The 25835-nt window shown below is 42.1% G+C and overlaps 1 protein-coding gene across 4 annotated transcripts in view; it reads left to right on the forward strand.

The window, feature by feature from the left end:
- The window catches only part of ZFHX3 (zinc finger homeobox 3), a 511657-nt gene that overhangs the window by 150036 nt on the left and 335786 nt on the right, over nucleotides 1-25835 (forward strand). For all 4 annotated transcript variants that reach the window (XM_040707006.2, XM_046899383.1, XM_046899384.1 and 1 more), the window contains exon 3: nucleotides 20244-20355. The gene's annotated coding sequence lies outside the window, so the exon portion shown is untranslated. The remainder of the gene's footprint in view (nucleotides 1-20243; nucleotides 20356-25835) is intronic.

Below are 25835 nucleotides of genomic sequence, written 5' to 3' on the forward strand. Positions count from 1 at the left end.
CAAAGGACTTGTCTGGGAGTCAGTAATGCGGCTGAGGGACGGGGGGACTGTTTGTTTTTAGATGCAATTTCTAAAAGGCTTTTTGAGTTTCAGAAATATTTGAAGTAAGTGTCCCTCAACATTCACATGCTGATCAGGGACAGAATGAGTTTAGTGGCCCCGGCCTGCCCCGATGAACAGGGAGAGGGAGAGAAACCCCAAACCTCTTTGTACACAAAGGAGCAGAGTGCAATTGGTAATCTCTGCAGCGGGTGGGTGGTCTGTATTCAGAGGGAGGTTTACAGGCGGATTTCATCCTGCAGACCAATAATATTTAATAATGGCATCGCAAAACCCACAATCTCCTCAACACCTTAAAAGCCAAAGGAAATACCTGCACAAAGGATAGATTTCAACGCTTCCAGAAAAATGAGAACGTGGAGAACAACTGGAAGAGTTGTAAATAGCGGCTTTAACAGGAAAATTCCAGAATGTGTTCAAAGTAAATTAGCTACTGCCATGCCTCCTCGCACTCCCTCCTCCCTTCCCTTCCTCCCCCAGCCTGCTTTTAGTTGCTTTGAATTTCCCTTCCGCTCTCTTAGTTGACAGCATTTGCACTTATTTCTGTTAGGGAACATGGCCATTCTTTTTTATGGCAAGGTGAAAATAATTTTATTTTCATCACTTTCCCCTACTCCCGTGATGGATTTACTTGAAAAAAAATAATGACGGGCTTCACAAACTGGCCTGACAGTTGTGATGCAGAGAGTGAGCTGGCTGAGCAGGGACAGTGAGGCATCTCTGTACCTATTATGGCAAAAATCGATAATGCTTTCTGTAAATTGCTCCTCCCAAAGGAGATGAACAAATGCAGGAGACAAGGGAAGCCATCATTCTGTATGAAAGCCCCTGCACATTTGGACCAGTGCAATTATCAGGAAGGACTTTTTTCTTTTTTCTTTTTTTTCATTGAGGGGGGTGGAGAGGAAGGCGAGAGAGTGGGATGCAAGGAAGGAAAGACCTATTTCTCAAAAAACATTAATTGAAGGCTAAGATTCTGTGATTTGTCCAAATCCATTGCTTCTGGGGGGCGAAGAATGAATTAAGATAGTTTTCAGAATGATCTCATATTCTTCAGATGACTTTACGCTCTGATTACGCATTCGGAGTTGCCTGTTTAATTCCCTTCTGGCAGACAGCAGTTCTCTGCTCTAATCACCTGGAACGCGCGGTTCTGGGAGTCCTCGCCAATGTTGCGTTACCCTGAGTGGGAATTCCACCGAGTATCACCATCGGATTTCTCCTGTTGTGGAGGCATATAAATTATATATCATGCGGTGTGAAAGGTAATCTGAAATATGCTAGAGGAGCACGTGATGCCTTTACTATTGCTCCGATTGATTGGGGAAATGCCATTATTTGTCTTGTAAGCAAGGAATAATAGAGGATATGAGAGTCATAGCTGCTCCACGAAGAGACAGAGCTCGAACAGAAGGAATGGGGAGGAAGGAGATAGCTGGATAGAATGGTTTTCTTATGAATGCCTGTGATTCCTCTGAAAGATGTAGGATGACCACTGGTAGATCCTGTGGTGGTGTTTGCTTTTCATCACAAGGGCATTCCTTCTGTGAACATTTTTAAGAGGAAAATAAAGTTTGTTATCTGATAGTGAGATCATTACTGTGCATTACATTATCACTGCTCTCGTGAGACCTTGGGCAAATCCTGCAATTTCACCGAGTCTCAGCTTTCCCATCATAAAAGCGAGATTAGTAATAACACTTGTCTTTGTTAAGGTCTTCACTTTCTTCACGCAAAAGATATCTGAATGCCTCATCTGTTACTGGCAGTACTTCCTCTGTCCAGCAAATAATTTGTTTTTGTGCAGACGTGTTGTGATACCGCTTCCTGCCTACGCGCCGGTAGGTGAGCATGGAGCACAACTCCTCAGCAACACAAAGACAGAAAAATTGGCAGTGGGCTCTTCTCTATCACCTGTCATCCCGGCATTTCTGCTGTAGTGAGAAAAGCGGCAGAAATACCATAGACAGGTGAGGAGTGCGTTGGAACCGTTCCTTACTGTAGTTGGAAGTTGGGCAAGAAAGACTGCAGGCACATGCTCAAATGTAAAGTGCCCTGAAGTTTAGAAAGACATATTTGTAAAGGGCATTCAGAAAGTTCAAAAAAAGCCACAGCAGGTAAAAGAGATCAGCATCTATCACCTTGAATTAAATCAAAGTGAAAGGAGACGTTAATGTCTCTCAGAGGCGCTGTCCCAGGAGCACGGCTAACTGCTCGGGGATGTACGGGCAGATGTATGTGGGGAGCTATCACCAGCAAGACTTGGGAGAACCTGTGAGAACTCTCACAGTGCTGTGTGCTGAACTAATGGCACGATGTCAGATGAGACAGACTGCTCTTCCTGTGCTGAAGAGTATGCTGGGAGAATGGGGAGAAATAGCAGATAGGCTGTGGTAGGAAAGAGAAGGTATGAAAGAGAGGCATTACTTATTCACGTTGATTTCCTAATCTTTGTTTTCTAACACTGTAATTCTTGACTCTTGATTGGCTTCAGTTTCTTTGGTAAGTTTTTTTTTGTTCCTGAATTCTCTTTTTGGAGTGCCAATAATTGCTTCAGAGTTGAGGAGAATGTGTGAATGAAAGCATGCATTGTAATTCCGCTAACCCATTTTGTTAGAGCTGTTTCATGGTTTGTTAAAAACACAACAGCTGTTTACAGTTTTTGTGCATCTTCTGCACCGTGCAGACTTTTTTGATGACTGCCTTTCTGTGGTATGATAAGCACATAAGGACGGATGAACTTCTTATGCTGTGTTCTCAGAACCTGAGAAACAGCTTGAGTTTCCTTTTTCTAATACTTCTGGAATGGAAGCCTCTTGGTGAGGAGACGAACGTCGGATCAGGTTTCTGCTCTGGCAGAAAGAAGCCATGAGGAAAATGCCCAACTGTGTTTCACAGCAGAGGCCATTTGTTATGAAGTGGAATGTTTCATTGTTCCCACCGTTGTCAGATGGAGAAGCTGTGATGATGCAAGAAGTGAAGACGCTCCACTAAGTCAGTATTCTGTCTCCCTCCCATGGAAGGGAAAAGCATCGCTTTGTCGTTTGTGTGAGCGTAGGAATAGAGTAAACAAAAATGATTTGTTAGAAATCAATAATTTTCATGTTGTCTTAATGCATCTAAAATATTTAGAGGAAATATGTTTAAAAGCTATTACGATGGTTTACATATACTGCAAGTTTTAAATAATGAATTTGAAGAACGCTGCTGAAAACTGAGGGCGGTTCTCATAACCGGGAGGCGAGGTGGGAGCCTGGGCTGCTGTGGGTCAGCAAAGGGCAGCGGGAAAGGTAACATCCATCACGCCTGTGCCAGCGGCTGGTATTGGTGATCTGCTTCCGCTAGCAGTAGTTATTCTTCTGAAGGGAAAGCCTTCTAAACAAGGCTGTGAATTGGTTTTCATGCTCGCATTGACAGATTGGGAAAGCAGTTTGTTCTACCAAATTTAACAATGATATATCATTATCACAACTTTGGGGGAAATCTATAAAATCAATAAGTTTGTAGCCTGAACAGGATTTGTATCGCTTGCTTGCTGTGCTGGTGTCAAAGCGTGAGCATATGGATTGAGTCACAGCCTGAGATCAATGGAATTTGTGGACAGTAAGCTCAATAACAAGCCCTTCTGAAAAGAAATAGATGTAAAAAGCAAATTTACTAGAGTATAAAAAAAAAAAAGCTAATATCTTTTCCGCGCCTGGCTGTAAAGTGCTGTTTGGCTGCCGCTGGCTGCTGGTACTTTGAAAGCTGTCTAGGGTATGTGCTTGCAATGCTGAGTGCTGCTGCTGCTCTCTAGTTCCATGCATTGCATGTACAGTTGGATGCTTCTGTTTGTAGGGCTTGTATTAGGAAACTAGCCAAGAATAGGAGGAGGGGGAAAAAAATAGCCCTTTATATTGTAAACTGAATAAAGAATAAAAACAGTCAGTGTGTCTGCTGGGGAAAGACCATGGTGGCTTTATTTACTTTGTACTGGCAGGGCTTGCTAATGGAGAAAAATAAAAAGGCATAATTAAATAGTTTAATGAATTCGCAGCTCTTTTGTTTGAGTGGGGCTGGGAATGCATGTTCCAGAGGGCCTCACAAAGAACTCGGCTGGTAGTGAGTTAAAAGTAGGAAATCAGTCCTTTGAAGGCATTTTTATACTTCATTATCCCAGCATGTAAAATGACTTGTACTAAACGATTGAGGATTTTTTTTTCCACTCTCTCTCTTTCTCTCTTCTTTTTCTAAACAAAGGAGAGCATCAGGGCGGCAGGAGCATAATTCCCCTCAGTGTCCTAGAGCCAATAGATCAGCTTGTCAGTGAATTGGTGGGCCTGTACTTATGTTTCAGTAAAATATAGGGCTCTGGGAAACTGTAGTGAACAACGAAACCACAAGGCAACCACCACAGAAACACACACGCTTGAAGAGATCCTGGGGGAGCAGGGATGTTCAGACCTCCCTTTTCACCTCAGAGCTTTGCAGTAGGCACATATTCACTTTCTAAAGGATTTTTTTTTTAAGCATGCGGTCAAAAGAATAACGTTACATCCTCCATCCCCCACCCCAATTTTTATTTCTTTGTTGTTATGGATTGGTAAAGTTGGATCAACTAAGGAGTGTTTCCTTCTCAAAGTACGCCAAGTGTGAGGACTTCGGTGAGAGCAGCTGTGTTTGTTCACTGATGTTCCTCAGCTCCTGCACACTTCACAGGTCCCAGAGGTGAAGGAATGGCTCCCACGTGAGCCAGCCGAGGAGCGGCCGTGCGGCGGGGCAGCCCCTGCTCTGACACATCCAGTGCCCGTCAGCCTTTGGCGGTGGGTTTGGGGTGTTTGGTCAGCACTCGGCTCAGCTGGTGGAGCCCGGCACAGCCCCCTGCACCCCAGTGCTGTGTTCAGCACAGTCTTTTTGATGTTAGTTGTTACTAAGTAATAGGTGTATCTTTTAGTAGCCAGTGTGGCCATTTGTCATAGGGATGTTACTGGGAGGTCATTCTGTGCTGTGGAAGGCCTGTGAGAAGAGCCCTTTACTAACAAATGAAGATGCCTTTCACCACTGCGCCTGGCTTTGATTGCACCTGGCTGCTGGAAGCGGTCAGATCTGCGTGCGTGTGAGAGCCAGCTGCAGACGGCGGGGAGCTCCCCCCAGGACCTCATCTGGCCCACGGGCTGGCATTTACAAAGCATTCCCTGGTTTTTACAGCTTGAGTTTGCTTATAAACAACACTAACTGTTTGTTTCTTGTTAAAATTTACCTCATAAACAAATTTTACTGCGTGAGTTTGAGCCAATAATTGTTTAATCCTAACTTTCTCATACCCATAGTGCAGGGACTGTAAAGCTGCAGTCGAAACTTGATAGAATTTTCTGCCACTCTCCTCTGGGAGCGGTGCCTGAGCTGTGGTGGCGGGGATGGCGTGGGGCCAGGCCAGTGCTGCGGCTGAGGGGGCACAGCGGGTTGGCCGTGGCACCCGGCCAGCGGCGTTCTGAGCTCTCACAGCAAGAAGCAGAGGAAAGTTCAAAAGAAGCCAGAAAATAAGATCTTCCTCCTGTTTCTGAAGTTTGAGTTACTTTATGATGCAACAGTAAAGCTATCCAGTTATTTACAGCCCATGGCAGTGCGTCGCCCCTCTTGCTGAGTAGCAGGGAAATGCCGTGGAAGTGACTGCTTATATTGATTAGCGAGACACGAGAGAGTTAGAGACCCTCAGCACTGCCACTTAAAGCGGGCAGGAAACCCAAATTGACCAGTAATAAAGTGTTTGAGGTTGTACAAGGCGGCTCCTGGGGAAACTGTCTTCTCAGAGTGGGGATGCTAGGGGTGGAAAGCTGTCAATTATCCTTGTTTGATGAGGAGTAAGTAAACGTGCTACTAAAGTGGCCTATTAAATGTGAGAGAAACATGCTGGGGCTGGGTTCCCTGTGCAAAACTGTTCTTGTAAAGTTGGAAGGAGGGGTGTTCTTGGACCCCTAACAAAGGGTGCTACCGTCAGCTGGGAGCCTGAGCTTTTTTTTGTCCTTTTCTCTCTCTCTCTCTCTCTCTTTTTTTTTTTTTTTTTTTTGGTGTGGCCTCTACTTACAGATAGGAGAACAGTGAAAACTGTTATTGTAAGAAACTGAATTCTTGTTGCAGCATGTACCACTGTGTCTGGAGAAGGACTATGTAAAAGGAACGCAGAAGGCAGGGGGACATCATAGGCAAAAGGCTAGCTGGTTTTTGAGTTCAGTACACAATTAAATGACAAGGATAATCAGCAACCATGAATATCTCAGATGTCTAACATGAGAATTACAGGGAATTATTCAGATCTGGAGTCTGAATAATTACATAAATGGAATCTTTTTATCAATTGCAAAGTATCCCAGAGCAGAGGGAGGATGCAAGGTGTATGAAACCACCTTGCTGACTGCTGAGAGTGAGTATTAAAGTACAGCAGAAGCATGCTCTGATAAAATCAGAGAGGCCAACTCATGAAATGGGAACCAGCCAGCAAGGTGCATAAAAAAAAGCAAAGATAATGGTACTAAGAACAATAGCAGGAATAGGGAAATAAAGAGAAGTGTGGGATCTCCATTCAGTGGAGAGTAAATGATAATTTTCAGACAGCCAAATGTTTTTGTATCCCTCTCTATTAAAGGTCATCTATAGGACAACAGCTACCATAATTGATGCACTTGCCAAATGGATAAGATCTCAGTTCTGAATGGAGAAGAAACAGGTTAAAGTGTATAAGATAGATGCTGTTAGAACCATCAGTTCCAAACCTCATTAAAGGAATGGGTAAAGCTGGAATAAACTCAGAACAGGCGGTGGCTGTCTTTGAAAACTTGTGCAAGGAAACTAGAATACTGGAAGGCAACACAGTGTCATTAACTTAAACAGGAATTGAGGAGTTCAGACAGGAGTTGCAGACCAGCCATCTCAGCTCCGCTTCCTGCAAAAATTCTGGAAGAAATAACCAAACTATTTGCAAGCACTTAGAGGATGACAAGGAAATGAAAAACTAACAAACTGTACGGATTTGTCAGAAGAAGCCTTGTCTCTCCAAAGCACCAACTTCTGTGACAGAGTAACAGCTGTGGACAGGGCCAAAGCAGCAGATGCCACATATCCTGATTTTAGGGAGGTTTCTGACAGTCTCGCATGGCTTCTTTGTTTAAAAGCATGCTGAGGAAGTGTGGGTTAGGTGAGTGTAGGTGTATGTCTGAAGAATTGTATTTAGGGCGTACTTATTGGTGTGAAAATGGAGGGAGATGTGAAAGGAGGTTTGGCAGGGGCCTGCCCTGACCTAGGCTCTTTGCAGTGTTTGCTGTAATGAGCTGAATCATGAAGCAGAGTGTGCTTCCGGAACTTTCAGGCAACAGAAACCTGTGAGATGTTGGGTACGTTCCACGGTGGGAGTGCAATTCATAGTAATCTGACAAAGGAGTGAGATGACCTCAGGAGAACTGTATGAAGTTGTGCAGGACAGCTGCAGATGGGCATGAGAGGTGCTGCGTGTTACCCGTGTGTAGTTTCTCAGCCAGCTACCCCGCTGTTGGTTTCAGACCTCGTCACCCTTCTGCTCTGAGAACCGATGTGATTTTAGTGTGCTTTTGCAAATGAATATTAAAGTAGATTTGGTGAAAAAGAAAAAAAGAGAAATTGCTCGAGGCACAGATAAGAAAATTCATTTGTGTGAGATAAGTGTATTTCTTTAGAGAACTTACGTCCAGGTACCTTGCAGAGCTTTATTTACGTTCTCTGCAAACAGACGTGCTGACAACAAAAGCAAAAGAGAGGAGAGTTCCAGAAGTCATTGCTAAGCTGTGCTGTGGTACTGCAGCCCGGACGCTGTGCACACTGATGGCTGTGTTAAGCAGGAGCAGCAAAAGGAGAAGTTTTGTCAGAAACAAAATCTGTGTTTTCCTACTGATTTCAATAGCTTTTTGAAAATATAATTTCTAAAGTAAACTTAATGTACATATAATGTAAATGTAATAAGTAAACTCATTTTTTTTCATTTCTAATTCAAGCAAAGCTCTTACTCAGATTAATCATGGTTTTGACAACGTGATTGACTTATAACAAAAACACTTTCAATAGCTTTAATACCTGTTCAATTAATGCTCCTTATTCTCCTTTCTGAATGGCACCAGGACTGCAAAAGTTAAAAAAAAAAAAAAAAAAAAAAAAGAAAAGAAAAAGAAAAAAAAGAAAAAAAAAAAAGAAAAAAAAGTCTCCAACTGTTCCCTCCGCACAGTGCCGTTGTTTTCTGACCTTCATCTCTTCTTCAAAATGTTGTTTTCCCTACTGAATCCTGAGGTTGATCAGCAGGATTTGATGCAGTACAAACCACGACTTCCTGCAAAACCTTCCTGTTGAACGCTGTGTCCAACGGGAAGCCGTGGTGTGCTGTGCTGTGCTGACTGGCAGGCACTGCCTTGTGGGTTCTGAAGCAAATGGCATTGCAGAGTAGAATGCAAATGCAAAGGTAATCACCAGACCATTTTTTTTTGTCTTCTTCCGAGGCATCTGGGGTGAACCCATGTGAGACAGGATGCCAGCAGTGAGGAAGCATCGTTCTTTCTTCGTGTGCTTCGTATCTTACATATGAGCTTTGTACCTAATATGTTTGTTTGATAGAGATTTCCCATTGTGCACAGAAAACAGCAAACAGAGAGGTATTCTACAACTGAATTTTCACTTCAGACTGATCCCCGAAGAGGATTCACTAAATGTCCAAACCCTTACCATTGCTGTTGTGGAGAGACTTTTTTTGGAAGTGGAAATATAAAATTACTATTTTTGTTGCTCCACTCTGTTCTTTTTGGTGCTGTACGTCCCCCATCACAATAACCCATCCTGGTTTGCTAATAGCAGGAATCCTTCCAAACTGTTTCAGCTTTGTGTTTTCTTGGATCCTCACGTTAGAAAATCATCTGCTGGAAATCCTTGTCAGTCTACCTGTGCCCATCTACTCTGGTTTTGTTTGTTCATTTGAAAGTATAGTCTAGCATCTTCCACGAATCCCCTGAGATCCTTACATCTTTCTGTTGCATGAAGCACTGCTGTTAGATACAGGCAGACAGTGACACTTCCTTACTTGTTATTAATTTCTTACAGGCAAAATTCCATCTCTCTATTTTATTATGTTTGTGGTACTTTCTCCCTTTTTCCTCTTCACTGCACCCCAAAAGCTCACTTCAGCAATATGAAGTGAACCATGCTTGTAGTGCTATTAAGTAATATTCTTTATTACAAAAAAGAACAGGGCTCCTTTTAATGAGTGCTTTAATGCTACCGGTCCATGTCACTATCTAGGGAGCCCCTTTTCTTCCGTTGGTAATGAGGAACACCTCATTTGCACTGTCCCTAGATTTATGGAAGGACAGGAAAAAACCTTCAATTTATTACATCTTAAATGAACTGCTCCCCAAGCAAAAACAAAAAGGGTAGTAAACTGGTGGCTCTACACTATATAGTTTGATTTTTATTGAGCCGAATAGTGATGTTCTGCCTCACCTAAGAAGGGTGAGCATGGGCTATAATTACCTTTTGTGAACCCCATTTCCTGCTTACCTCACTGGCCTATACCTCTTCAGGACGTTGAATCTGTCAGATATGGTGCTTTATTTGGTCTTACTGATGGTGCTGTATACAGTTAGGAGCAAGGAAGCTCATCTCATATCTCATTTGCTTGAAAAAAATGGGGCATGCTCCCTGAATTTGTGACTGAAAAAGCATTGCAGTTGTTCTCTGAATTTCATTCTTAGGACGTTCTGGAATTCTTTCTGCTAAGTCCTTCTCCTTATGCACATCCTGACCTTCTTTTCTCCATCTGTATGATCAGATCTCTTCTTTGGCAGATATTCTTGCATAACCTAAGAGTTGGCTAAAGAGAAAACACGTTTTAATTGATGAAATCTCAGTTTTAGGACAAAAGAAAAAGGTTTTAAGGTCAAAGTCTTTGTAAAGCGAATAGAGACGGGCAGTAATAGCTGTGTTCTTGCTACACGATTAAATTCACTGTCTCGTGTGCGAGATGAATGGACGTAACGGTGCGAGCCTTCGCTTTGCTGACTTAAAAATAATAAAAAAAAAAGTATGAATTCCTTAAAGTTTTAATATTGTTAAATTTCTCCTATGTAGGGATGCTTTGGACAAGCATGGCTGTGCCTTGCTGCGATAGATCTAAAATCAAATCTGGATTGTAAGAAGGTTTTTTCTTTGTTCGCTCTGGCTGATGTGCACTTCCTTGCACCCAGCAATGCAGAGCCACCTCAAACATTTTTTCTCAGCTCAAGAGCAGCAGTCTAAGAATTTTTGTCTAACCTATGGCAAAAAGCAGAAATCAATAATAAATGATCTGGTGCCTTCCTGGTTGTGCTCTGTGTATGAGTGTCTTCTCTGTAGTTCAAAGGTTATGGAATTTATAGTAGACAAATTCGAGCTACAAATAATACTGCTAGCATTTTGCAGGCAATCTTAAAACCTTTTTATTTATTTCCTTCTCTACGAGAGTCAAATAAGAGGCTTTTACATACCAAGTCAAGGTTTTTTTAGACTTAAACTTCAGAATATTTTCAATATCTGCAACATTATCTTTTGAATAATAATTACCTCTTATATTAAATTATAAGACAGCAGGATTCAGGATTAGATCTCTGCATATTATTCTAGTGAAGGAAATTATGACAGGGGTCATTTTTTAGAATTATGTAGGAGGGTAAAAGGTCCCAGGCAGCATTAGAAGAGAAGGCGTTTATAATTAAATTGTAATTTAGGCCCATGATTTATAGTTTTCTCAATGAAAAATTTGGTGCTGTGGAGAGATCCTAGGAGGAACTTTAGTGAGATACAACTTAATGAAATAATAAAAAGAAAAATTATTCTGGAATAGAGTGTATTATAGCGGTACCCGTTAGCACACTTCAGTGTAGCTAATGTTCTGTCAGCATTTCCGTGATATACTCTGTTTTCCAGGGTTAGATCTAGGCAGTAACATTCCGTTTTAGGCTGAAACATGGCATGTCAGCTTTCAGATCAAGAGAATTTTCACAATATATATTTTTAAATCATTTAGCTCATTAAAACCTACAGCAGTATTCCAAAGCGTGCAAGTTGTCACATCGAGACAAAGGCTGCTGCTGCTTTTGTTACTACTCGCGAGTTGCAAGAAAATGGAAAGCCTGGTGCTTCCTAATTTGTGTCGTCATTAAGGTACATAGGGCAGAAAGCTGCTTTGAAATAGCTCTCACCTATATGGAAGCAGTTCATTTCTATCTAGTACGCAGTGGGTTTTTTGTTTTTTGGTTACTTTTAATATTGTTCTGTAGAGCAGATGGAGATCGGTATTAAACTTTGAGCATTTTTATAGTTATATTAATTAATTAATAGGCTAAACTCCTCCTACCTTGATGAAGATCTATTCTACTGGTATAAAAACTTTAATACAGAGAGGTTAAATGATTTGCCAAAGGCAATTGAGGTAGTCAGTGACTGATCTGACAACACAAGCCATCTCTGACCTGATCTCCTCTGGCAGGAAAACTGTTGGTGAACCAGCGTATACGGATAGCTAGCAGTAACTCACAGAATCACTAAGGTTGGAAAAGCCCTTAATGCCACCTTTCAGGATGGAAAGAATTAATTTCCATAAAAGATGGCTTTCAGAAGCTGATATATGTTTGGACACTGCCTTTTAAACCTGATTTGCTTATGCACTTTTGGCAGCTGTTGCTATCGAATGCTTACTGCCTGAGTTATTAAAACAAGAAACCCCACGCTTCTTTCTTCTGCAGTTACGTGACTTTTGCATACAGTCATAGGAAGAAAAAGTGCAAGTTTCGTGTGCAGGTTTGAAGACCACCTCCCGGATTTTACCACGCTCAGTTTAAGACAACGCATCAAACATTACTAAAAATAAAAATATTTAGTATTTTTTAGAGTAACTTTGAATGCAAGTAAGAACCTGATCCAAAATAGATTTAGGCATCCTCTGAACGAAATGAAACTAGCAAAACTGAGTCTAAACAAAATGTGGCAATTCTCATGTTACAGAAAGACGTGAAGGAGTAAGCAACTTGAAAATATACTTTATAGAACTTAACAATACACTGTGACTTTGTCTGACATCTCTGCCAAAGAAAGGAATAAGAGGAAGTAAGAAAGGTAACCCTCTTGCATTGGGAGGGAAATGGCTATTAATAAACAAAGATGGCATTATTTGCCTTGTTTCCATGTTATCTGACTTAAAGCATTAGCTTTAACTGTGGTCTGCTGACATGGTTTTAGCTTCACCTTCTGCAAACGCTTGTTTGTAAACAGAGTGTATGTGATGGGGGTTCTTGTACACCTCCAAGTAACTGTGATGGCACTAAGAGCCAAGTAGATAAAGGAAGGAGGAAAGAAAGAAAAACATTGTGACGTTGTTTGGGAAACGCTGCCTTGTAAGTTTAAGCATGAAGAACAGCAAGATAAGGAATTAGCAGAGTTCTCTCTCGTCTTCCCTTAACGGACGCTGAGAACTCAAATTCACTGCGCAGATCAGAGTAGACTGCGATGGAAAAGGTGCGTTCATTTAGTGGAAGCAGAAAGCAGTGCTAGCGTTAGGAAGTAACTGTTTTTATAAGGATTGTTATTGTTTGTATTATAAACATTAACTTTAAAATTGTCCAAATAACTATTTAATATCCAACTCACTGGGAAAACAATAAGCTTTTAAAAGACTGTGTTTTCACGTAATTAATATGTAGGCCTATTAACAAATAACTTATGTCTTAGGAAAAATATCTTTTCTTAGTAGCAGAAACCATTCCCCGCCTCGAGTGCATAACAAACACTTCAGAATTCATCTGAATGAAGAAGTTATGTGACAGACTTTGTAATTTACTGTGCCAGATTTCTTAAAATTTCAGGGTAGCTTTTCCTTTTTCTAAGCTAAAAGGAAGAAGAAAAGCTAAAGACTGATATGTAAAAAAGCAGAAAAAATCATCTTAGGAAAACAAGGGATATTTACAAAAAAAAAAAAATCATTTTTCCTGTAGTTCTCTGAACCTTGCTTGCAGGAACTGTTGATTACAGAAACGTGTTTGAAATGTCGCCTTTTTTCTCTGCAGCTCCTTTCCCTCTGCTTGATCCAGCAGGCAAATCACAAGTGTCTGCGTTTGACTTCTCCCTTTGTTTGGCAAGGCGCTCTGATCGCGTACCTCATTTAGCATCCTAACGTCGCTCTTGGATGAGGAAGCAGCAGCCTTTGTTTAGAAAGAAAGTCTCTTTGATAATTAGAATTAGTGAGAGATGTATCAAAACCCAAAGAAAACGTGTTACAAAGTGCGAATACATCTTTTATTTTGACAGTGTGGTTTCCCATATGGCAGCATCCTCAGGTGTGGCTGCAGGCGGTGGCCCCTGGCTGAGGTGGCAGCTCACAGTACGGCCCGGGGTGGGCCATGGCCCCACATGGCAGGTTGTATCCTCTGGGGCAGGCCGTGGGCCCCCAGCAGGCCATAGGCCGCTACAGTGTCCTGCCTGAACCAGCGCACAGAGCCAATGTTAAGCAGCACCGTTCGTTGTGCTTTGGCTCCCTCCACTCATAGTGCCAAAGGAGGCCATTGTGGCACCCAGAGCTGTGGTGCACCCCTAACAATAAGCAGCAGGAGCAGAGCTGTGAGGACAGGGCACCACCTCATCCGTGCAGCCATGCTGTGCTGCAGGTGCAGGTGGGTCTCAGCACCGTGGTAGGCCTCAGCTGGGTGCCTGGCTTCCAGGTGGGACTCAGCCTGGCTGTGCTCACGGTCCCCTCGGGACGGGGTGCTGCTGAGGGGCTGTCCCTGGTTGCGAAAAAGTCATGGGAGTGGAAGTTTTTGGTCTGGATTTGGCTGCTGTGGAGGTCTGGCTAGCTGAGTGGTGAAAGCTGAAATTAACGTAGCACACAGGAAAAGGAGAGCGGGTTCCGAGTAGGTAAACTGAGTGCCTCTTTAAAATTTAGAATTTTTTTCTGCCTGTGCACAGAGCCGGCAGCCCTCGGCCCGCCGTCCCCGGCACTGCGCAGCCCGGGCTGTGCTGGACAGGAATCGCTGCTGCAGCGGGAGCTGCTGGAAGCGTTATGAAATGCTGTGCTGATGAAAAAGTCAAATATAAAACATCAGGTCTAAGGTGGTTTAAAGTGGGTACCCAAAATTAATAGACATGTTTGACCTTAATCTGTCTTCCTGGACAAGTTTAATTATGGCCATTTCTTAACTTCAGCATGAGCTCCTGTTTTAGAAATGTTAGTGTTCTTTTAATGTGCTTTTTTTTTAAACTCAGTATCACTGTATTTTTATGATTTTTTTTTTCAAGGGGAAAAAAAAAAAGTGTGCGTGAATTCCCTGGAATGGAAAAAAATATCAGGCACCAAAACTTTTGATGTGCATAAGATGAATTTTCCTTTCTAAATAATTGTCTGCCTCTGAGGTGAGCCCAGATTGGGTGTGGGGAAGGAAGTAAAAATGGCGGTTCGAGAGCCACGTTTACAGGAACCCCTTTTGGAATGGTATTGTTTTTGTGCTCATATTCCGTCCTGTGTGCGGCTGAGGTGAGGATCACTCCCTGCATGGCTCTGAGTGTGATCTGATGCTTAAGAACTGACAGATGTGTTGATTTATACCAAGCTGAGCCCCAGCATTTCTTCTAGCTCTTACTGTTTCTCTCAAAAATTAAGCAGAGATGTGTTATGGTATCCATGTTTGATTTTGAACACTTACTTACAATACAGTGTGCTGAAACACAGACACACATCCCCCTCTGAAAGCAAAAGCACGCTACATCTCCAGAGCAGTTCACTTCAGGAGGTCTGCTTGTCATGTGGAAGTGCAGTTCTGATTTCCTGGTTGGCTGTGAATAGATGCTGTCCCTCTTATGTCGTACACATGATTTTACTATGTTTTACTCTCTCTGTTTACAAGAAAAAAAGCTGCAAATAAGAATCTGTAAGACATCTGTAGAGCAGCACTTTTACACCTCTCTTTTAGAAATTTGCCATCTCTTACTTGTGTGAAATAATTTCAAGTTTGCTATGAAAAAGCGACAGGGGCCATCCGTGCCTTAGACTGAAGAGAGTAGTTCTGAGATTTGCTGCTGGTGTAGAAAACGTCATGGTTAAATATATAAAAAATAAGTTTTGTTTTGTTCGTTCTTTCTGGAAGGCTGGTTTTGTGAGTGGGATTCTAACAGAGCAGGAGAACTCATTGCTTGAGTGCACTTACTTTAGTTCCACGTCTTATCCAACTCTGGAACTTGAACTTGTCATTATCAGACACAGGAGGTCAATGCATTAGCCATGGTGCTAGCTCTTTCATGTGGCCTTTCTGAAGAGGAAAAAACAGCTTTTAATCTTAGCTTTTATAAAACACCGTGCGTACGGGGATACATCCTAACTTGTCATTTCCTCGTCTGTTTTAGTGCTGGGGGAGATCTGGAGACGCTTTATGGTGCCACACAGATACACACGTCTGCAGAAGGCCTAATCTGAAGTGAATCTTCTATAAATAATAAACAACAAATAGGTTCCTTTTAGTTATATTAGCCCCAAAATAGGTCACGTACATTTGTTTTGAATGCAAACGTAACAATAAAGTAAATTCCCTAGGTGGAGAATTTGATGTGTTTGTGCAGATTTTCTGGACATGGTACAAAAAAAAGCCAGCACCTATATTTTACCATTTAAAATATTTATATATTGTCTCCTAAAGTCCTGTGTCTGAAATACTGCTTATAATAAACACAGGGCTGAGAACTAATAGGCACAGCGATAACACTTGCCGTTTGTTACTTAATACCAAAGTAATCTTTATCAACTCCCTTTTGAATGGAAGCTTATTAGTGTTACTGTAAGAGAAGTTGTCAACTTTGTCAATTTCCTGCCTCAAAATGATCTTATTTTTCGATAAGTGTTAATTTGAGGTATCCTCTTCTTCAAGTCAAAACAAATGGGTGCTGAATTATCCAACTGGCAAGGCACGTGAAAGATGCATCTGTACCTTAGATTACCTTTCTAACAGATCATACCTAGTTCCCAGACTAAATTGCTCATTGTACAAACATACTAATAACAAAATGATAGCCTACAGTAAGGTAAATTGGTCTATTTAGTAAAATCAGTGCTTATGCTTAAAGAAAAGAAAAAAAAATCCCAAGAAGGAGGAGCAATGAGAGGAAAATCAGAACGTGTCAATTTTCTGTAAAACTGCAGTCTTACACCTCAGGGGAGTGGGGTTTCTCAGCTGGAGGCCTGCAGGGTTCCGTGGGCTTCTTCCCAGGAAAGGTGATGAGGAAGGAAAGCCTGGTGTCAGTGGGTTTGTGCTCTGCAGGCTGTGCGCCTCCACTGGGAGCGGTAATGTGGTTTTCAAATACAACGAAGTCCAAAGAGACAGCCTGGGCAATCCTTTTAGTGCTCCCATCAGTGTAAGACCTAATATGTTAGATTCCATGGGCAACTGCAGTGGAAAGGAAGGCGTATCTGAGAAAGAGGCAATTTACTCTGGTTGTTTTGAATTAAAATGGCTATGACACCTATTGTAATTTTCCTACTATTTCTGCCTAATATAACTGTGTTTGGATTTTAATTGGAGTCTTTAAGTGCTAGCATAATACAAATAATACATATAGGATATCTCAGAGCAGTGTTAGACAAAGGTAAATGCTAAAAATGGTAGTGCTGTTTTCCAGCTTGTGTTCTTCTGTGGAGCTAGCTGGAATCTTAAGTTCTGTGTGTCACCCATTGTAATATACATAATTTCTGCATCCCTATTCATTTTCATCCCTGAGATGCATTGTAAAAGTGTAAATCCATCACTAGATAATTTTCAGTTCCATTATTTACAAAAATGAATAGTTAAGCAAGTCATTGTTAGTGGGATGCTATTGTTGTTTCACGGAGATAGGGACTGCCAAGGTCTTGAATGATGTACACTTGAATGTTCTTTCAAGACACTTGTACCTGTTTCATTTGGGAGGAGTTTCACTCATGTAAAATCAAACAGAAACAATTTTAGTAGCCTCTGAAAAGGGAAGAAGGGAAAATGGATATTAATGAACTGTTTAATATTCCGCTATGGAAGAGATGCAGTGATTTTGCTGTTGACACTTTTGCATGGAATTAAAGAGATCTGGTAGTTGTTTTACTTGTCTGTCTTTGTTCCTGAAAGACTTTTCAGTGTCATCAGATTTGGTTTTGTAACCCAAGAGATGTTTTACAGACATGCAGACAAGGAAAAATTGCTTCTTTTTCATGAAATTCATTGCTATTCAGAACATGGGCCTTTGATGAGTTAGAAATTTTGGCTAAAGCTTTAATGAGGTTTTCATTTCATGAACTTATGTCAGAAACGTGCAGGCTCCGTGATTCACGATTCTGAATTGAGCATTTCTTTTTTCCCAAGAATTTTTCCGGCTTATTGTTTATTACTCAATATGTTATTGGTTTTTGAGCTGGGAGGTTCGCAGTGAAGGTGGAACACTTTAGGGCTGTAGGTCTTTGCCGTGGGATCTGCACTGACACACCTGCTTGCTCTGTTCAGGTAAGCGTTTGCGACTCAAGGTTACGCAAAAGGTTCCGGGGCAGAAGTGCTGGAGGGAACTGCGGGGTTCTCATCATAGATGCGCTTCTGTCACACCGGGTATATCAGCTCTGCTGGTTCTGTAGTTCTTAGACGTTAAGACCAAATCCTGTTCCTGGCTGTCCGTGTGCTGACACATGCAGTGGAGCAGTGCTGGATGTTCTGTGGGTGAACTCACTTTGTGAAGCACAACGGTGCCGACAGTAGGGCCTTCACTGCTCTAACGTGGCAGAGACCGTGGAGCCCCCACCGGAGGACTGCACAGAAGCACTGCCTCCCCTTTCCCTGTATTTTTTGTTATGGTGATGCTGGTATACGAAGGTTCCCTCTAAGTTTTCAGCTAATGATACTGCAATGTCAATAGCTTGTATCTGAGAGTTTTTCAAGGAACTGTGCTGTGAACACAGAGGAGCAGATTTATGTGCTCGCTGTGTAACTGTAACCAGATGGCCACTTGTATTTATTCAGTGTTTACTAAAATATTTCCTCCCGTGCCAGGCTGTTTCACTGCAGCTGGGCAATAACTTAGGAAGCTTTCTGCAAACTGTCATTGAATGATCTGAGATTTCAGAGCCATTCTTGTGCTGTGCTACCATCAGAAACTATCTGAGCTCAAAGCCATTTTGTTCATATGCCTTACCATATTTTGGTATCTCACATGTGTTTTGACACGTTAAAAATAATAGAAATGTTGAAGTAATGGTAGGGTGACATTTCATTTACTTAAAATATTTTTTGGGGAGGGATGCAACAACTGCAGAAATATTTTGGTGTAACAGAAGAAGGGTGTATGAGTGCATAACCTGAGCAATCACTGGGGCTTTCTGAAGGCACATTTCAGTAGCAGTAAGGCTTCTTTGCTGCAGACCCTAGCAATATACAATGAACTTGGGGCACTGTTATGTATCTTTGTATTTAACTATGAGTGTTAATAGTGGGGAGCTGATACCTTTCCTCACTGCATCTAAACAATGATTTTTTTGAAGATAATTCCCACATCATTACAGCGATATGGCAGTAGATGTGGTGAAAAGTTCTATATCCATAAGCTCTATATCCATATCTAGGACTAGAGGGAATGGCTTCAAGCTGTGCCAGAGAAGGTTCAGGCTGGACGTTAGGAAATACTCCTTCTCTGAAGGGGTGGTCAGGCACTGGAATGGGCTGCCCAGAGAGGTGGTGGAGTCACCAACCCTGGTGGTGTTCAAAGAGCGTTTGGATGTTGTGTTGAGGGACATGGTTTAGCGGGAACCATTGGTGAAGGGTGAATGGTTGGACTGGATGATCCTGTGGGTCTTTTCCAACCTTAGCGATTCTATGATTCTATGATCCAATCTAATAGATACTAATGAGTGAAAAATTCACACTCCTGAAAGTATTCTTCCCCTCAGGTGTCCACAGACAGGCAGCAGTACTGCGGGCAGCACGTGGTGCTACTGGCAGTGCTGGTGGTCCTGGTGTGTGTGCAGCTAAGTCTGGGGTGCCACTGAGACCCCCTCCCCGTGTGTGCCAGTGTGTGTCTGGCAGAAGTGCCTCTCATTACAAGGGACCGCTTTCTCCCTCTAGATCTTTCTCTCCTTCAGTTCAGGAAACATCAGAAGAGAATAAGAATGGATTTACAGCTAAGGTCAGAGGAGCAGGGGAACCCCAGGCATGCAGCCCAAGGGCAGAGAGCTATCATGTCACTTGCAGATGACATCACTTCTCACTGTTAGAAATAATTTGGGATGTGACTTCAGATTCAAACCTAATATAGGCCAGTGTTTGGAGATGATGGGGTGTGTTTGGACTGTTTAAAATTGTATGGTTGATTCCAGGACCTGTTGTGGTCTGTTCTGTTTTGCAAACCCTGCAGTGTCTTCCCCACCCTGCTACAGGGAAATGTAACGCGGCCACTGCTGTGTGAAGCTGTTTTTCCTCGGCAAAATCTTTTTCCAGAGAGAAGGAATTTGCTGGCTGGATGCTTTCACTCTTAATAGTATCTGAATATTTGAATAATGAAGTTTGGAGGGCAGAGATGTGAGGGATCCATGGGAGCTGGTCCGTGCACTCCTTGGCTTTCCCCTGGAAATGTCGATGTGACGCAGGTGATCCTAACGCGTGACAGACGTTTGAAAGCTGGAATGTTTTTTGTGTGATTAGTTATGTCCTGATTGGCAGATTTGAAAACAAAATTAAGATATGGTTTTGACACACAAAAGGAGGAGAATGATATAATCTGTATTTAGTACTTCTCTCGTATGTTCCATAATGATTGGCTCTGGGGCCTTATCTTTCTGAAAATATTAACTGGTGCTTTTTTCAAAGATATTCTTCCTTCTGCAGCTTTTGTTACAACTTGGTACTTGGTTTTCAATATCTGCATCCATGCGTTAGGGAGCAGGGCTGGCTGTGTTTGCTGGGTGCCTCGCTCTCGCTCTCCCCGTGCCGGCTGCGGTGCAGGTGCCGGTATCAGCGCGGTGCCAGGCCGGTGCTGTGGCTGCCCTCACAGAGCACACCTTTACTTCTAGGCTAGAAAGGAGAGCAGGGAGAATTTGTCTGTCAAGTAGCAAGAAAAATACCTGTCTGTTCCCACCCAGGCCCTGCTAAATTTGTGTTTTTGTTTATTTGTGCTAGATACTTTCTGGATTTATCCTGAACGAGAAGTGGAATTGTTGAGTTAATGCCCAGGAAGCAGCCCTTCTCCCCAGTGCTACACCCTGCAGCCCAGGAGGCCTTCACACACACGGTAAGAAAGCCTCTCTTCTTTGTTTCCAAGCTGAGCTCTGAGTGCAAGCATTTAGTAGCATTTAAATGAATTCTATGCAAAAGTTGTCTGTTTTTCAGCTTTCAGTCTGAAGTTGTGTGAATTGTGGCCACAGTGTGAATTTAAGGCTTTAGTGCCTACGTTGGTGAATGACGGAGTTTCAGAACATAGCTCAGTGTTGAAGCATTTTAGAGACTATGCCAACAGTAATGACTTTATAATTAATGATAATCTTCATAATTTATCTGGGACAGTGGCAAAAATAAGTGATCTACCTGTGTGTTAATGGCTGCAGAATATGCGGGTGTGTTCCGTCCAAATACGTTTTTGCAAGGAGAGGCTTTGTTGTGGGTCTGTCACTGTCCTGGGAGGGTAATTTCTGAAAATAGGGGGTACAAATGCAAATTTGTGCTTAAAAATATTGAAGCAAGCATGTGCATTAGCTCATTTCTTGCTACTGTGTATTTTTTCTACAGTAAGTTCACTTATGATGTAGATGGTATAATTTAATTCTGTTGTATTCAAGTTTATGAGAATACAAGTTTTAGTCTTCATTATGTAGAACGAAGTATGCTTTGCTTCTCTGACATCCATGCTGTGGTGGCACACTCGAATTTTGGCAAAAATAACTCTCACCAAAATAACTATTAATTTGTACCCCCAGATGAATGCTGTGGTGGGGACAAAGGTCTTTACGTAATAGCACAGGCAGATTTCAGGGATCACTGCAGCAAGCTGTAAATGATGTATGAAATGAAAACTTCCCAGCTGATGCACAGTGAGCGCAGTTATTGTGCTCTACGCAGTCGCTGCTGCGAGAGGCTCTTTGTTCCAATACCACCTCAGGCACGTGCCAGCCCTTAATGAAGAAAACTCTTATGCTTGTATTTGAAAGCATTAAGTCCTTAAGAGTAACACTAAAGTGTTAGAAAAATCTCTTAAGATACTGTATCAGTAAGTATCCCACGGAAGTTTCCTGGCTGTTTGTATGTTTGTTTGGGCATAAATATCATTACTTTACAGTAATGAACTTGCCATAGATAGAATGTTTCATAAAAACTATTCCTTCCTTTACTACTAAGAATATGTTACTAACAGAAAGTGCTGCGAGCCTGTCCTGCTGAGCAACTGGTACAATGCCATGATGGAAAGTATTTATTTGAGATGCAGATGGTGAAGCTTGTACATGAAGGGTGGTGTGAATAAGGAGGCTTTGTGTGCTGAAAAGGAATTTATCAGGCTGGATGGATGTTAGTTTTTCTGCGGAGATCAACTTTTTGTTCTTGTAAGCCTTCTGTAAAAGTTGCTCATGGATTTACTGAAATGGGGCTGAAGGATGCTTTTAGGAGTAAAGTTCGGTATATTAAATAGGAAGAACTGGATGGCTTCGAAACAGTAATGAAAGTAGGTGACATCTAATAGTATCTAGTAAGAATATTTTTTGCTGTTAGCTGCAAGGGTACCCTTAGCTAGGGATGTGGGTGTGTTGGCTGAGCGCAGCATGACTGGCAGTTGCCAGCACCATGTGTAAGGGAAGAAGCTGAGCGCAAGCCTCGGTGGATAAAAAAGAAGGTGATTCCAGAGGGGTTAGCTGTTGTTACAGCTTGGCTGTTTATGGGGGAAACTGTAGCAGTGTGAAACTGGGACTATTGTCTAGCTGGAGAAGCGTGCTCAGGTGATCTCTGCGTCTCATCCTTACACGGGGCTGTAACAATTAGCAGTGAGGCACTTCCCTTAACGAGGAAAGTCTGGAAGGTCTTCTCTCCTAATGATGTTCTCTGAATGTGTTCGATGTAAATGATTTGGCAATCTGGCAAACAGGAAGAATAACGTAAAGTGAAAGGTTTTCTTTCCTAATGAAACATGCTTGAGGTACTATGAGATTGGGAGAATGAGTAAGAAGAAAGCAGCTCTTGAACTGTTTACTAAATTGAAGACAATAATCAGAACAACTTTCCTAAAAGGGAGAGAGAGTCCCATTTTTGTTTGGGCTCTTTCCTATTTTCCCTTTTCAGAAATAGAAGATTAGGAGGTGTCTGCACCACCGTGATAAAACCTTCCCACTAAATGTATTGTCGCCTCGAGTTCCGGTGCAATGAAGTTGTTCTCTTTCAGTGCTGCTTTGTTTTTGACCCCTTTTTGTGAATTCTCTGAGGAAAGAAACATATTCCCATCTTTTATAGTAATCAAATTTATCTGGCATCTCTCAGCCTCCTGCATTACTTATGCTACAGTTGGCCAGCCTTGGGAAGGCTTTAGCGGGTTTATTTATTTATTGTTCTAAAGTGAAGGTTTTTGACTTGAGGTCCCCATATAATCCTGGGGGATTTTGAGAGAAAAACTGAAAGTGCTTTCTGCCATTATTTTTATATTATCTATGAAGCTATAAAAAAACCACAACAAACAAAAAAAATCCACAGCCTGAAAAATAAACAAAACCCCACGTGTCCTTCCCCCCCAGCCCAGCATGAAGCTCCCTTATCTCTGTTGTATTGGAAATGTTTTCATGTTGGTGTGAGAGCTCAGCGTGGCTGGCATCATCGCCTTTAATTTCAGTGAGAAGGCAGCAGAAGTGTTTCACAAGTGTCTGCATGTGCTAATGAAATTCTTAAACGTGTTTAATAGCTCGTAATGTGCCTTTGCTTAGTAAATTGTGTCCTATCCTGCAAATATTTGCTCTCTGGGGCTGGTAGCTGTGGCTCCTTACTGAGGGGTGACGTCTGGCCAGGTACGTTCTGGTGGAGCCAGGCAGGTTTTGTAGTTTGTGTATTCAATGTTGTGCTGTTTTCTTTGTGAAAAATGGTGCTTCTGTGTCCAGGAAACATAGACTGAAATTCAGCATAAACAAAGATGCCCCTCGTTCTGCTGGTTGATGGCATCTGTGGGAAGCCAGCTGTGTTTTTGTGATAATAATATACATTAGGGCATGTGCAATAAATACATAATTCATAGATAGATACAGAAGTACCTGAGCTGCACAACCTTCAAGAACTCTTTTCTCTTTCCCCTTCTCCATCGAGGTGGACGTGATGCTAACCAACCTGAAACACACAACCTGCAAAACTTTGAGCTCTGTCCAGACCCAGAGTTCACAGCTTGCTAATGCTCTGGAAACATGTTTTGCTTTTTCGAATATCTTTAAAAACACACAAATACATTTCTGGCTAAATTAATTTTCTAAAAGTGAAGGAAACTTGGAACATTGGGATTAGAGTGTATAAAGCAAACTTTGAATTGCCTTGTGGCATACAGCAGAGATTAAATGAAACCAAAGTGCTAACACAGAGAGAGACAGAGCTGTGGTTAAGGGTAAAGCACTTATTTGTGGCTCTTGACTCAGCTGAAAACAGCTGGTGGGGAAAGAAGCAGAAGGGCAGTGCCGGTGTTACGGGGGCAGATGGGTGTGCACTGCCCAACCTGGCTTTCGTTGGCTGCTCCCACACAGGGCTGCTCAGCAAAAGGTGTGAGATAAGCTACAGTTTGGTAATTTAAATAGTCCTGGAAAGCACAGGCCGTTCTGTAACTTAATGTTATTGTAAATGTTATTTGTGGAAATACCCAGGAGTGCGCCCCGTCTCAGACATTTCGCCTCTTTTCCAGTGCTCCTACAACTTAAGGAGCTGCTTTGTGTGCAATGAACAGGGCATTGTCAGTCACCACAACTTTGTTCTGGTTGTTCACCATATTTAAAAACCAACACAGTTTATATGGGAATAAGAAGTGTCAGGCGTTTAGCTCATCTTTGGAACAGTTTGGAAGACACGACCTGCTGTACTGACTGGTACAGTCCTGGGCAAAGGAAGGGAACTACTGCTGCTCTAAAGGACGGGGCTCACCCAGAAAACATAAGAACGATAAGTAGAAATGGAAACTGAAGACAGAAAATTCAGATTGAAAACAGAGCATCAATCAGAAAGCCAGCTTGAAGAGTGTCAGTAAAGACCTGAGAGTAGTGCGTTAATATTCACCTTATGCTTCAACTCTGTGTAGCATCGCTTTAATTTTTTGTGGTATAAAGTATTTTCCAGGATATTCTTTAAATTAGGTTTAGACAGAGGTAAATTAGCAAGAGGAAAAAAAAAAAAAAGAAGAGAGGCAGAGCTTTTAGAGATCTTTGTTGAGCGTGCTCAGTCTGTCCTCCTGCAAACCCACTGCTTTCACTGGAATGCCTATAGACCACATCTGGCTTTGTCACAGCTTCTTTCTTAATTTCTGTTTCTATTGCTGTTTGTTCATCAATTTATTTCTGTATTTGAAAAAATGAAATGCTGATTATAAAGGAATAAAGCTGTACTGGGGTATCATCAATTATTTTGCTTTCAAATATGATTTATTTGACTAACAACCTTAAAAGCTTTGACTGATTTAATTCTCTTTTATGCCTATGAAATCCACAGAAGGTTGACCTAGCCATCTTCCTCATCTTCTGCTTTTAAAGTCCGAAATAGCATTCCCCCTCTGATTCTTTGATCCTATGGCATTTTCTTAGAGAAGTAAACAGTGATAGTGAGAAAATGTTCGTATCGCGTTTTGGATGTACGTACCCGTGTAGAGGGATTTTTATTGCAGGAGGAAAATCAAATCCTTGTCACCTAAACTGCTAATTATGTTTGATAAATGTATGGTATATATTTAATGCAAAGAGAATTTAGGAAATAATACACCTTGTGTAATTACAGCGACCGAGCTACTTCCATCAATCTAATTTTTCTGATTCGGGTTCATTTGCATTGCATTATTTTTATTAAATGAGCTTTCAATGGAAGCCCTGCTCTCTGTCAAGAGCAAGAATCAAATACTGAAATATTTCAACCTGCATAAATCCGGTTTGCACATCACATGCATCATGCATGGCTGCTCCATGGCAATAGAAATGCAAACACGCACAAACGTGGCCATTTCATGTAGGTAAAAGTAGCAGCTGAAAAGCAGCCCATACATCATGAATTCATGTAAGTTCCCATTTTCACAGGTTGTCTGTACACGTACACGTGCCTGGTTGGAACTGCAACAGATTTTCTTAGTGCCATCCTCAGTCCCATGGAAGAATGTAGTGGAGCAGAGCGGCTCTGTGCAGCCCTCCATGGGGGAGAAGCTGCTTGCAGTGCATGAGCAGCACATCCCAGGAGCTGTGCTTCCTCCTGTAGCACCGGTCTGTAATGGGCTTGGTTGTCCTAAACTGATCTCCTCGGGCTTCCCGAGGCACGGCAGCAGCTTCAGCTGCCCAGGGGCACATTCAGTGTGTGAGCACTATGCAGCTTCAGTCCATCCTCCTGGCAGCAGGAGCTGCTGAAGCCCCGTTCTTTAAGTACTCCCACATCCTTCAGAAATGCATGAGAATGAAGAGTGGAGTTTCAGTTTGCTTTTTGTTCTCATCCCAACAATTCAATAAGTAAAATAAAGTAGATCTCATGCATATAAATTACTCCCACTTCCTTGGGTGTACCTTCCTCTCAGATGTG

This window comes from Gallus gallus, chromosome 11, assembly GCF_016699485.2.
Source record: "Gallus gallus isolate bGalGal1 chromosome 11, bGalGal1.mat.broiler.GRCg7b, whole genome shotgun sequence".
Taxonomy (NCBI): domain Eukaryota; kingdom Metazoa; phylum Chordata; class Aves; order Galliformes; family Phasianidae; genus Gallus; species Gallus gallus.